General features: G+C 49.8%; 1 non-coding gene across 1 annotated transcript; it reads left to right on the top strand.

Annotated features, from left to right (window-relative positions):
* Window positions 1-8,118: 8,118 nt before the first annotated feature.
* On the top strand, window positions 8,119-8,223 carry LOC114005352 (U6 spliceosomal RNA). The gene has a single exon (XR_003547217.1). It is a non-coding gene; the product is annotated as a U6 spliceosomal RNA (small nuclear RNA).
* The last annotated feature ends 1,999 nt before the right edge of the window (window positions 8,224-10,222 follow it).

Here is a 10,222-nt window from a genome sequence, read left to right as displayed (position 1 = left end):
CCCAGGCTGTGGGTCGGCCCAGATAACAGCCAGGCTACTCACTGCCCTCGGAGGCTGGAGTCCGAGGTAGGTTCCGGATGGAGATGTGACCTGGGCTTCCCCAAGTAGAGGCGGGATTCAGGTTAGGGTGAGATGGATGGGCAGGTCAGTGTGCACGCAGGCAGGTCTGTTCAGAGCCTCGCGGTGCCTGACTTCACAGAGGGCAGATCCCAGCGGCAGAGCTGGGCCTGGGGTTTCTCTGGCTTCCATCAGCTGTTTTGGGCTTTGTCCCTGGGAATGGGGTGCAGGGGCCTTCCCTCTGCACTGCAATGTTTGGAAGTCTGTGTCTTTGATTTTGCTCACCAGATGTCACCCGTCCTCACCGGGACCCTCTCCCTGCAGTAGGATTTCGGGAAGTAGCTGCAAGCTCATGAACCGCGGAGAAGTGAGGGATGGCCCTCTTAGGCAGGTGAAGGGAAGAAACAGAAAAGACCCTCTTCTCACCAAGGGCTTTGCATATACCTAAATCTGAGCAGACACGTGTCTTTAAATCAGGATCCTCAAATCAATCACTCCTGCCAACATGCTTCCATGTTCAAAGTTGGTTACCGTCAGATGCTTCCGAAAATAGACCTGCGCTGACCAGCTGCCTCTTACGTAAGGTTCAGTACTCTCTGAAGCCTGCACCCGCCGGGAATGTGATGTGACAGGCTGGGCCGCAGCAGCTCGTGGGTAATGGATTTGCAGCCGAATGAGAGATGACTCTCTGCGTACACAGAGAGCACACCTCGGCCAGCAGGGCCTGCTCTGGGGAGACCTGGTGGACGTACTGTCCCCCCAGGGCTCATGAGGGTCCCCAGGCAGGTGCGGCAGGTCTGTCGTTGCCTCACAGTGCTCAAGCGGGGCTGTGACCAGTCAGTGGCAAGGGCTGGGAGAATGGAAGTCCCCTCCTGATCCCTGAGTGGAGGGCCTGTTGGCCACAGCTGCACGCTGTCCAGGGCTAACCAGACGGTGATGGGACCCTCTCCTTCCACTCAACAGAGACACCGATCGGGTCCAGGGAGCTGTCAGTCCCATGTTCCTCACTGACAGGTATGGGGACCAAACCCTTCAGGAAGCCGAAGGCAGGCACCCACAGGCCTCTGCAGACGCCATGGCCTGTAGGCTCGGTCACTGCCCTCTAGACCTCTTCCTGCAAGTTCCCCCATCCCAGCGGCCCCAGCCCCAACGAAGGCAGGAAGCACGGGCCCTGTCCACACCGCTGCAGAACCCTACAGCAGGTGACTAGCCCCGAGTCTCAGCCCTGGCCTCTGTGCCTGTCTCGCAGTGCCCCTGGAAGTCTTCCGGCAGCTGCCAGAGGGACCAGCTCTTGTGCAATCAGTTCACATCTCATCCCTGTTTAACGTTCACCTTCCAGCCAGGGGGCCTGCTGACTGTCATGCCTTCTCCCCAAGACTGGTCACCGCATCACTGCTGCCTGCCTCTGAGGCCTCAGACGGACCCCCACCCCGGCCCTGCCTGCCTCCAAGGCCTCAGACAGACCCCCATCCCGGCCCCGCCTGACTCCAAGGCCTCAGTGTGCACGTCTTTCTCTTTCTCTTCATGGTCGGCATTCTAGCCACCCGGCATACCAGAGCCCACGTGAATGGATCATGCTTTCTCCCCTCTTCTTAGTCCACCGAGTGACCCTGAGCGGGCTCTCTGATGTCTCAGCCTTGCCACCTCTTGGTGCTGGGGGAACCGTGGCGAGTACCTCCCAGGGCTGTTTTCTGGTGCGGATTAGGTATGACAAGTGCACATGCTGCTTCAACCAAGTGCTTGGTACGGAGCCGGTGCTCGGGGAAATAGGGCCATTGGCATGGGCCGCCTCCCCTGTCTGTTGGCCTGCTGTTCCTCATTCGTTCCTAAGGACTCCTGCAGGAGCCTTCTCCAACTGCATGAGGCTGAGATGGGGCCTCCCGCGGCCTCCCACGGCCTCTGTGCTTCACTCTTCACGTCCAGGTAACACTGCATAGCGATAGCTCACCACTGTACGGTCTTCCCACCAGGGAGGCTTCCCGCCACTGTGCGCTCAGAGGGCTGCTCCTGGCCGACCTTTCCCCTGTGACGCAATGTCAGGGCCTTATCCCCCAGGCAGGCACAGCTGGTCTTCTGTAACCCACATGCTAGGAACCAGAGTGTCCTCCAGGGGCGAGGGGCGCCTCTTAGAGACTGTCTTCTAGAATGGGTGTCTCTGAGCTGACACATGCAGTGTCCGTGCCCCGTCAGGACACTTCCTTCTTACATTCAGCAACACCTACGGGACATGACGTTGGAGTCGGTGTGCTGCCCCACACAAAGTGGGTAATCGAGGAATTTCAACTAAGTTCAGCTCCTTTCTGCCGTTACAATTTTCCTCTCTGTATTTTGTTTGTCAAAATTGTATCCGTTAAGTCTTGCTGTGTAACGAGCCACCCACAACTTCATGCAACAGCCTTTATTATTTCTCACAAATCCATGGGTCAGCTGTGGGTCCTTTGATGTGAGCCAGGTTCGGAGACTCGGCCAGGCTCACACTGCTTCTGTGGTCAGTGGGTGAGTGGCTGAGGGCCGTATGGTTTAGGACAGCCGTGGCCGTGTGACGTGGCTCTGCTCGGTTGGCCTCTTACTCCCAGGAGGCCGATTTAGACGTGTCCGTTCTAAGAGACACAGAGGAAATCTCGCAGCCTCTTGGGGCCCAGACTGAAGGCTGCACATCTTCACAGCCGGCATTTTCTACTGGCCAATAGAAATTACCAGACCCACAGATGATTCCGGAAGGTTCCTCTCTTTAATGAGGAGCTAAGCCGCATTGCTGGGGAAAGGGCCAAGGAAGGGATGGGGAGCTGGGCCGTTTTTCAGCCAGTGGCCGACACTGTGCCCTAGCACGTACGGAGCCTGTGCGAGTGCAGGCGGGACCCCTTCCACTGCGTGTTGTCCGTCTCTACCCTCACGTGAGTACCAGCGAGGCTAAGCTTCTGCCAGGGTAGGGCCACAGTACAGGCTGTCCAACGGCCTGGAGGAAGAAGAGGGCCTGCGAGTTCGTGGGGTGTGCACTTGCTCACAAGCCCCCCACTCTGTGCACCCTCATCGTTGGGCTCGCTCAGCCCCTTTCAGGCAGGAGCACTGTAGAGCTTCCGTTCTGCACGTGTGCTGGCCGACACCCCTGGGTCCCCACAGCAGAACCAAGTGAGCACAGCACAGCGGAGTGCCCTTCAGGTGGGTCTCCAGGCCTTGCTTCCCTGCAACACCGGTGTCCTCACCACCTCTCTGCCACATCTGTGCTTTGTCCTCGTTCGCCTCGGTCGGCACCACACCCCAGGCTCTGCTCACCCCCGACTGGCTACTCCCGCTCCTCCACGTTCCTAGAACATGTGCCCGTCTTTCTGGATTCCACTTTCAGGGGTCAGCACGAGCCCTCACACGCAAAGTCCTCTGTACATGCTGTGGGACGCCTCTGTCCCAAAGCCTCCAAGGTATGTCACTCAGGGAGTTCCAGTCTGATGAGGTCAGCCAGACCCTGCCCCTTTCTCCTCTTGCACATACCTGCCTACGAGCACAGTGAGGTTTCCTCGCCTTTTCCTGCACCTTCTTTTGTATGTGTGGCGGGGGCTTGGGAGGCAGCCTTTTTTTTTCTTCTTTCTTTATTTTTTCTTTTTTCTTTCTTTCTTTCTTTCTTTCTTTCTTTCTTTCTTTCTTTCTTTCTTTCTTTCTTTCTTTCTTCCTTTCTCTTTCTTCTTTCTTTCTTTCTTTCTTTCTTTCTTTCTTTCTTTCTTTCTTTCTTTTTCTTTCTTCTTTCTTTCTTTCTAAAGATGCATACCTCTCAAAATCTACCATCTTAAAGCATACTGTTCAGTGGATTTTAATCTATTCACAAAGTTGCGAATCACTATTAGGATTTGATTCTAGAATGCTTTTGTCACCCTCTACATAACCTGTGAGCTGTCACTCCTCACTTCGGCATCCTCATGCCTGGGCAACCACTCACCTGCCCCCCGTCGCTGCAGACCCACCTTTCGACACCATGTCCCACAAGTGGGGTCACTCAACATGTGGCCTGTTGTGTTGGCTTCTCTCCCTTAACACGGTGTCCCAAGGCATGTCCAAGGTGCAGCATTGTCAGGGCTTCATTCCTGGGGATGTGAGGGGCAGCCCACTGTGACCCCATGGGACACGGGCTTCACCATTTCCTTCCTTCATCAGTCCATGACGATTGGGTGGCTCCCTCTTTCTGGCTATGGATAACGTTGTTAGCAAGGTTCATGTGTGAGTGTGGTGTGAACGTATGTTTCCATTATCTTGGCTGGATATGTATGTGTACATACATGTGTTGTATATTAGGGTTTCTGGCTCCTAAGGTGACTGTGTTTAACATTTTCGACCTCTCCAAAGCCACTGTGCCGCTGTATGTTCCTGGCAGTGGAGTAGGAGTTCCAGTTCTCCACAACCTCACCGGCACTCACATGGTTTTGTGTAGTCGTGCATCCCTCCACGAAGGATGAGCTCTAGGTGGTGCACCATTGCTGTGCAGCCCTGCAGGGTGCACATGCATAGACCCAGTGGGCATGGCCGGCCACATGCCTCGGCTACATGGCAGAGCCCACCATGGTCCCGGGGACACGGGGGACTTGCAGTCTGTACCATTATGCAGTGCCTGCGGTATTTATTCCGGCCATCTGGATGAATGTGAGCTGGCATCTCCCTGCCATCATGACGTCTGGGACCTCGACCCTTTTGCTTGACCTTTCTTGCCCCCTTTCATCTTCTAAACTCCTAGGACTCCTTTAAGGAGTGTCTGTTCCAGCCTGCTTTGATGAAATGCGGACAGGACAACTGAAGGGAGGAGTGAGGAAGGAGGACAGGGCATTGACCCATTATCTGGATCAGCCCGATCCTACAGGGACGAGGGACAGGCCAGAGCTGTGGTAGGAACCCCAGACACACCCTGACCTTTGGGACCCTGTGGGAAGAAGCGGTCCCAGCAGATGTTCCGGAGTGGGCAGGTGCACTTGGTCTGAGGGTGTGTGTTTCTCAGAAACCAGAAGGCTTCCCTGGCTGAGGAACTCCCCAGAAAGGTGAGGGCAAGCTCGGGAAATGCTGCAGACGGTAGAGGGCTATGGGGACAAGGTGTGTCCTGGCTGGGTGGGGAGAGGCAGCCTGCAGACCCTGCGCCTCGGCTCCCTCTGAACCTGTGTTCTGGACCCAGGCTGCATGTCCTCAGGGCCCCTGTGGATTGCCTTCTGGTCACCAATTTCCTGTTTCAATATGAATGCTGTCATAAGGCAGAAACTTCCATTTCTCTGTTTGTTTTTTCTTCTTATTAAATTCGTCTCTTGTGATTTATTGATTTTCTTAAAAGAAAAGTAAATTCATTTTTTATTTTTTGCAGCTTATTACCAGACACTTGGGTCAGGGACATGCTGAGCAAGAATTCTGTTAAAAGTGTTCAGGAATGTATCCCAACCAAAATCAATACAGCTACATGGATATATTTTTAATGTTACAAAGGACAAGCGTAGAGAATCTCATCAACACACGCGACTTGAACCAGGCACAGCGCTGGTCTGCACAGGTGCCATGAATCACCAGGGCCGCGCAGAGCAGCTGGAGGTCGGTGCAGACTCCCTGATGCAAACGTGCACTGAGCCATGGGTCTGGGTAAACCGGGCTGAAAACTCTCAGTCCTGACTCTCAGAAACACTGGACAGAATATATGTGGAAGACTGGGAAGCAAACAGCAGCAGGGAGCCTGCGGTAGAAGTCCAGAAGTCGACATGCCCCCAGATTCATAGGGGGCTGGCGGCTTTCTCCTCTGGCCTCCTCGTGGCCGGCCTCTGCACCAGAGACCCAGGAGGGCGCAGGGAGCAGGCAGGAGACCCAGGGAAAGGCTCCGCTACAGCTCAAGTAGCAGGAAATCCAGAAAGTTCTACTTGTTTTTTTTCTTTCTATTTTCCCTCCATTCTCTCGTGCCCCAGCCCCTTAAACAACCATGTGAAGGTGAGGTTAGCAGGGTCAGCAGGGGTGCAGTGGTTAAGGTGGCTGGATTACACATGGCTGACTGCGATCTCAGTCCTGGACCTGGTGGCTTGAAAATCATGTGAAAAACATGCTGGGCACATGTGTATGCATGCCTCAAATCCTTAAAAGAGGGAAGATTGGAGGAGGATTGTGGCATGAACATTCCCCAAGGGGGCTGCTTTTTTACTTTCTGTCCTTCCCTCTCTTGTCTTTCTCTGGCAAGCCCATCTGCCCCCTGGCAATTTTGTTTTTTTAAAGAAAAATAAAAGATAATGGTGGGATCCCAAAACACGAATCCCAGAGGCCAACACTCTGAGGCAGGATGTCCAGACAGGGGAGCTGATGTTCCGGGGGCAAGATGCCCAGCTTGTCCACTCTGTTCTCAGCTGCCTAGCCACAGCAGAGGTACACAGCAGAGCACAGGGGCTGCCATTCAGGCTTCTAGCCAGAGAGACGGGCTGACGTCGTCCACGGAGCCCTGGGCTCGTCATCCCCTCCACACACAAGCTGCACACACACAAATGTCACCATATCACACTGGACACATTTTGAAGGTCGAACAAATCAACTGGGCCCTAGATTGGCCCTTGGGGGACACACTTGTGAGACCGATTTGAACAGAACTGCGAAGGCTTTGCACACTGATCTCATTCTGATCCATGGCCAGCCAGGAGCAGGCATGTTGTAACTGTGGCCTGAATGAAAGCAGGTCAACTGCCTGCACGAGCAGAAGATGGCACGTGCACCCTTCAGAGCTTCCTGGCGTGTCCTCTACATTCCCAGGTATGATCCTAAATTTGTACAATCCAAAACAACTTGGCATGTGAAGAAACAGGAATATCGCAATTCTCATGGAAAAAGACAATCAGCAGACACTGGTACTGAGATGACACAGGTTATTGGAGTCACCTGACAGAGACTTCAGAGAAAATTATTCATGGGGCCAGCAGGTGATATGGCAATTAAGGCAGTGGATTCCCACATGGCCAACTGTGGTTCAAGTCCCAGCTTGAAAATCATGCTGGGTGCATGTGCATGTATGTCCAAAATCTCAGGAGGGGAACGGAGGAGAAAAGATTGTGGTGTGGCCATCACCCTTTGGGAGAGGGCAGTTTCTCACTTTCTATCTCACTGTCTCTCTCCTTCTCTGGTGAGCACATGTGCCCTATGATAAAAACCTTTAGTCCAGAAAGAAAGGACACACACAAACACTTATTGGTAGGCTCGATAACAGAATAAACACGGAAAGAGGCAGATCGATAGAAATGATCCAATCTGACAACAAAGAAAAGGATTAGAAAAAGGAACCCAGCCTCAGGGACTGTGAGATGAAAATAAAAGGGCTAGCATTTGTGTCATCCGAATAAAACAGGAGAGTATGATGCTTAAAAATTATTCTGGGAAATAGTTGCTGAGGACTTTCCATACTTGGAAAAATATATAAGCCAACAGAATCAAGAAGCTCAGAAAACCCCAGAGAGAACAAACCCAAAGAAACCCACACCCAGACACATCAAAACCCAACTGCTGAGTACCAGACACTCACAACACTTGCGAAAGCAGCCAGGAAAAATGATGCACTCCCTGGAGGGCGACAGCAATTCAAATGGCTTGGGCTTCCTATTTGAAATCATGGAGGCAGGGTGGAAGTGGTGCAGCATTGTTAAAGTGCTGAAAGAGAAGAATTGTCACCCCCAAGAATATATATCCTGAGAAATACCTCCAGGAATAAAGATGAAATAAAGACATTCTCAACTGAAGGAAAACGAGGAGAATTCATTGCCAGAACTGCTCTAAAAGAATCCCTAAAGGAAGGACTTCAGACAGAAGGGGAGTGATAGCAGGACGGAATTTGGAATACCAGGGATGGAAAGAGGGACAGAAGTGGTAAATATGTGAGTAAATCTAACAGATTATTCTTCTCCATTTGGAATTCTTTAAAATACATTTAAAAGTTGAAAGTTAAAAGGTGTGAGCCAGCCCATGGCATGGTGATTAAGGTGCCTTAATCCCACATGGCTGACTGTGCAGTTTGAGTCCTAGACACGGCAGCCTGGGAAATACACTGGATACATGTGTGCAAGCCCCAAAATCCCCAAAGGAGTGCTCACTTCGGCAGCACATACGCTGAAATCGGAATGATACAGAAGATTAGCATGGCCCCTGTGCAAGGATGACATGCAAATTCGTGAAGCGTTCCATATTTAAAAAGAAAAAAACAACCCAAAGGAAAGAGAAATGGAGGAGAAAGAATTGTGGTGAGACTGATCCATATGGGAGGTACTTTCTCTCTCTCCAGCGAGTGCCATCTGATAAAATTAACAAGAAGGACCAGCAGATGGAGTAATGGTTACGTTGCTGGACTCCCATGTAGTTGATCATGGTTTGAGTCCCAGACCCAGTGACTTTAAAACTCATGTTGGGTATGTGTGTGTGCATGCCCAAGATCCTAAGAGGAGAAGGGAGAAGGGACTGCGGTGTGGCCATCCCTCCTGGGGTTTATTTCTTGCTTTCTGTCTCTCTGGCGAGTGCATGCACCCTATAGCAAAAATTTCCCCCTCCAAAAAAGTAAAATTAACAACAACAAAAAAGTAAAAATGTGTACTAATATTTGATAGTTTTCGATGTACGTAGTATAACATGTATGACGATTATTATAGAGAGGGCATAGGGATGCGTGAGGAAGTGCTTTTTCTACATTCCTATTGAAGTAATGGTATATTATTTCTAAGTAGATCATAAAAAATTGAAGATACACATCGCAGCTCTTAGGACAATCAGTTTAAAATCAATTTGTACAAAGAGATGTAGTAAACAAATTCAATATGTAATACTAAAAGTGTTCATATAACCCAAAAGAAGGCAGGAAAGAGGAAACAGGAAAATGGAAAATGGATGGAACAAACAGAAAGAAATAGCAAAATAATAGAACTAAACCCCAATATATCAATTATTACAGTAAACAAAAATGTCCAACACATGCTATTAAAAAAAAAGGGTTGTCAGAATGTGTAAAACAGCAAGTATTACTCATGCTTCCATAAGAAACTCACTTCAAATCTAATGGCATAGGTATATTAAAAGAAAAAGATGGAAAATTTATCCAGATAAACACTAATCAAAAAAGCTGAGTTGGCTGTATTAGTATCAGACAAAATGGACTTCAAAGCAAATAAATGTACCAGGGATAAAGTAGAACAGTGCGTAATAATAAAAGAATCAATTTACCAAGAAGACACAGCAATACTAGATGTGTATGCATCTAACCAAAGAGCTTCAATATACATAAAACAAAAATTGAAAAACTGAAAATGAAATGCAGATAAATCCATCATGGTAGTTGGGGATGCCAACAATCTTCTATTAGTAAGATAAAACTGGCAGAGAGGATCAACAGGAAGAGGGGAGTGAGCAACACTATCAATCCACTGCATCTAATTGACATTTATGGAACAATAGACTCAGTAAGGGCAGAATACATGCATTTTCAAATCTGCATGAGGCCTGGCCAAGGAAGATCAGTAAAAATCATACCAAGCACGTTTTCTTCATCTCTCTTTTTTTTTGGAGAGGTTTTTGCTATAGAGCGCGTGCGCTCGCCAGACAGACAGAGACATAGAGACAGAAAGCGAGAAATCACCCCCCAGGGGGGATGGTCACGCCGCAATCCCTTCTCCTCCATTCTCTTCTCGGGATCTTGGGCATGCACGCACACGCGCTCGGCATGAGTTTTAAGCCACCGGGTCCAGGACGCGAACCGCGGTCTACTACGTGGGAGTCCAGCAACATAGCCATTATGCTAACTGCTGGTTCCCCCAAGCATGTTTTCTGAGCATAATGCAATTTAACCAAAAATCAAAAAGAAAAAAATGCCTATTAATATCTTTTGTCCATTTTAAAATCAGGTTATCTGGTTTTGTTTGTTTCTTTTTGCTATTTAGTTATTGAGTTCCTTGTGTATTTTGAATAATCAACCTCTTATCAGATGTGTAGTTTGCAAATATTTTCTCTTGTTCTGTAGGTTGTATCTTCAGTGAATTGATTGTCTCCTTTGCTGTGAATGATATTTCTCCATTTGTCTATTTTTGCTTTTTTCTCTATGCTTTTTTTTTTTTGAGAGGTTTTTGCTATAAGGTGCGTGAGCTCACCAGAAAGACAGAGAGAGACAGAGAGATAGAAAGTGAGAAATCACCCCCCCCCCAGGGGG

Source organism: Tupaia chinensis, unplaced genomic scaffold, assembly GCF_000334495.1.
Source record: "Tupaia chinensis unplaced genomic scaffold, TupChi_1.0 Scaffold143651_1, whole genome shotgun sequence".
Classification (NCBI taxonomy): domain Eukaryota; kingdom Metazoa; phylum Chordata; class Mammalia; order Scandentia; family Tupaiidae; genus Tupaia; species Tupaia belangeri.
The sequence above is the reverse complement of the archived record's forward strand: the minus strand, read 5'-3'. Positions and strand labels throughout refer to the sequence as shown.